The 2,941-nt window shown below is 41.3% G+C and overlaps 1 long non-coding RNA gene across 1 annotated transcript; it reads left to right on the top strand.

Moving 5' to 3' along the window:
* Nucleotides 1-1,348: 1,348 nt before the first annotated feature.
* Nucleotides 1,349-2,217, top strand: LOC119768702. The gene is made up of 3 exons (XR_005278161.1): nt 1,349-1,450; nt 1,520-1,576; nt 1,761-2,217. It is a non-coding gene; the product is annotated as an uncharacterized LOC119768702 (long non-coding RNA).
* The last annotated feature ends 724 nt before the right edge of the window (nt 2,218-2,941 follow it).

A 2,941-nucleotide genomic window follows, 5' to 3' on the forward strand; every position in this document is an offset into this window, starting at 1 on the left:
TTTGTTTCAAGTGATGATCTGATCCCGCTGGGTTTTTATTTCGAATGGTCAAAATCGTTCGGGGTCGTAGCGTCCCTTCGTCACGAGATATAAAAAAATGGACTTAAATTACCCGTTAGGACAAAGTCTCACGCAAATTGAAAAAGTCAACTTTTTTTGATTTCGTGTGAGCAGCGATGGAATAATCATCATCAAAAAAAAAACATTAGACGTTCATCAAGAGAAAAAATCCGAAGAGAGCATGGCTCTTCTCTCTCGCGCACGAAAGATCGGTAAAAGGAATCTAAATAAAAAAACATCATCTCGATTATTCGGCGGAACATCTTTTTCATTACTACACTTGCAAGTGTAACGTCACACGTCGAAATATGACCTGTCACATTTTGTAGATGGGCAATGTATGTAAACAAAGTGAAATCAATATTTTTAAGTGGTGCTGACAAGGAAATTCACAAAAAAATCATCAACAAATTGATTTTCTTGGAGAAGTTCGGGAGTGATTTTATTTTGCGTGATTTGCCTCCTCTCTCTTTCGTTGGCTTGCATTGCTCGAGTTTTAAATGTAGACAAAATATGTAGAAGCAGTATTTGAAGCACAAACAAACGATATTCGAAAAAAAAAGAAAAACAATGTGTAGCCAATCGCGTGGAAAATTCAGCATTCCACAATTATTTAAAAACGAATATCAAATTCCACAAATTCCTGTCAAAACTCACCGTAACTCTCATAATTATTTCATCAAAACCTTAACCAGAGTGATTATTCCTTCACAGCGTCAAATCTCGCAACCGCATCCGCGAGCCAGCAGGCAGCAAATTCTTCCCGACACCCGAGAGCTTGTTCTCACTTCGTCCCCCCTCCTAATTGGTGGGTATCAATTTACGCGCTCCCTTATTAATTCCACTCGAATTGGTCCCGCGCCGCCGTCGGAACGCGTCCCTCGGGAAGAATCTGGGCTCAGCGGGATTTGCATGCCACATTCTGTAAAGGGGGTTGAACGACCTCCCGCCAGTTCTGACGTTGAAGTTCTGAGAGCTGGTAATAAGGCTTGTGTTTTGACAACTGTAGCACTAAAGATGATCCGACAGCTCGCCACGGCGGAATGTGCCGAGTCCCGTGTCCCGTTCCTGACGGACGTCGGGCGTTGGTGTCCCTGTCCATCCAACGCCGAGCTTGAGCTTGATTGGATCGGACCATTTGTCCCACGGAGGTGGTCCAGAATGTTTGCGCGTTTGGTCGGACTGGCTGCACGGAGCTGGATTCTGAACTCCGTGCTGCACTAATCATCTGTTGCGTGTCATTTGCGGATGATGTTATAACGTGGTTGATATTTAATTTAGTCTGACACGCGAGAGTACAAGGACTGTCCTCTGTTTCAACTCATGGACCTATTATGTAAGATTTGAAATGTGATTGGATTTCATTGTAAGTCAGCCAAATTTTGAACAAGTAAGAGTTCCTCAATATAATTTGCTTTATTTTTCGACTTAATTTTTCTCAAACAAAGCATATTTTCAGCGAAAAAAATATTTCTGGATATTGAAATCAAATTGCTATACTTTTTCAAAGCAAGCGGTACGTAGTAAGTTAACGAAATTTTATCAGTCCAAAAGTCCAAAAATGATTGTAAATTATATACTCAATTACTTCGGATATTTTACCTCAACATTCGGATCTTTTTTTTTTTTTGGACATTGAATTTGTGATGAACAGTGTTGGATTCTAACGATTATATACAATTTTATTTATTTTATTTTAGCAAATAAATTGATTCCAATTGCACAAAGAACGCACAACTTCATTAGACCCGTATCAGGAATCGCGCAGATTTTATCCACGTGCCCGTCACGTGCATGCACCCAGCTCAGCTGCACTTGCGACAACGACGACGTGTGTATACTTAAGGAAGAGTTACGAAGGCCTGGCTGCAATCATTTCACACGCTGCGATTTGCGTCGTTAATTCGAATCTAATTGCGTCATGATTGGCTTCCCGATGCAGCCTGTTGTTGGCGGGCTCCTCTGCCTCCCTCTTGCAGCTTGGCAAATTTGGTCATCGATTATGTCACGCATCGCGATGCCGCGCCGCCACTGATCGACCGCGCAAACCGCGCGCTGTTTTTGCTCGACTTGATCGTCTTGGTTTAGTTTTTGTGGTTTTTTGCCTTCCTCACTGAGGTAAGGCTATAATCCTGCTCTAAAAATGAACTTTCTATTAAAAGCTCCTAGACCTACCTTCATGTATACATATCGACTCAGAATCGAAAACTGAACAAATGTCTGTGTGTGTGTATGTGTGTGTGTATGTGTGTGTGTATGTGTGTGTGTATGTGTGTGTGTATGTATGTATGTGACCAAAATTCTCACTGAGTTTTCTCAGCACTGGCTGAACCGATTTTGATCGAACCAGTTGCATTCGACTTGGTTTAGGGTCCCATACATCGCTATTGAATTGTTTGAAGTTTCGATAAGTAGTTCAAAAGTTATGTATAAAAATGTGTTTTCACAAATACCCGGATCTCAATTATATGCATGTAAACGATGTCCGGATCCATCATCCGACCCATCGTTGGTTAGGTAATTGAAAGACCTTTCCAATGAGTCCAAGACATTGAAGATCTGGCAACCCTGTCTCGAGTTATGACCACTTAAGGGATATTTATGTACTTTTTTGAAGCCGGATCTCACTTAAATGTATGTAAACTATGTCCGGATCCATCATCCGACCCATCGTTGGTTAGGTAATTGTAAGGCCTTTCCAATGAGTCCAAGACATTGAAGATCTGGCAACCCTGTCTCGAGTTATGACCACTTAAGTGATATTTATGTACTTTTTTGAAGCCGGATCTCACTTAAATGTATGTAAACTATGTCCGGATCCATCATCCGACCCATCGTTGGTTAGGTAATTATAAGGCCTTTCCAATGAGTTCAAGACATT

This window comes from Culex quinquefasciatus, chromosome 3, assembly GCF_015732765.1.
Source record: "Culex quinquefasciatus strain JHB chromosome 3, VPISU_Cqui_1.0_pri_paternal, whole genome shotgun sequence".
Lineage (NCBI taxonomy): Eukaryota > Metazoa > Arthropoda > Insecta > Diptera > Culicidae > Culex > Culex quinquefasciatus.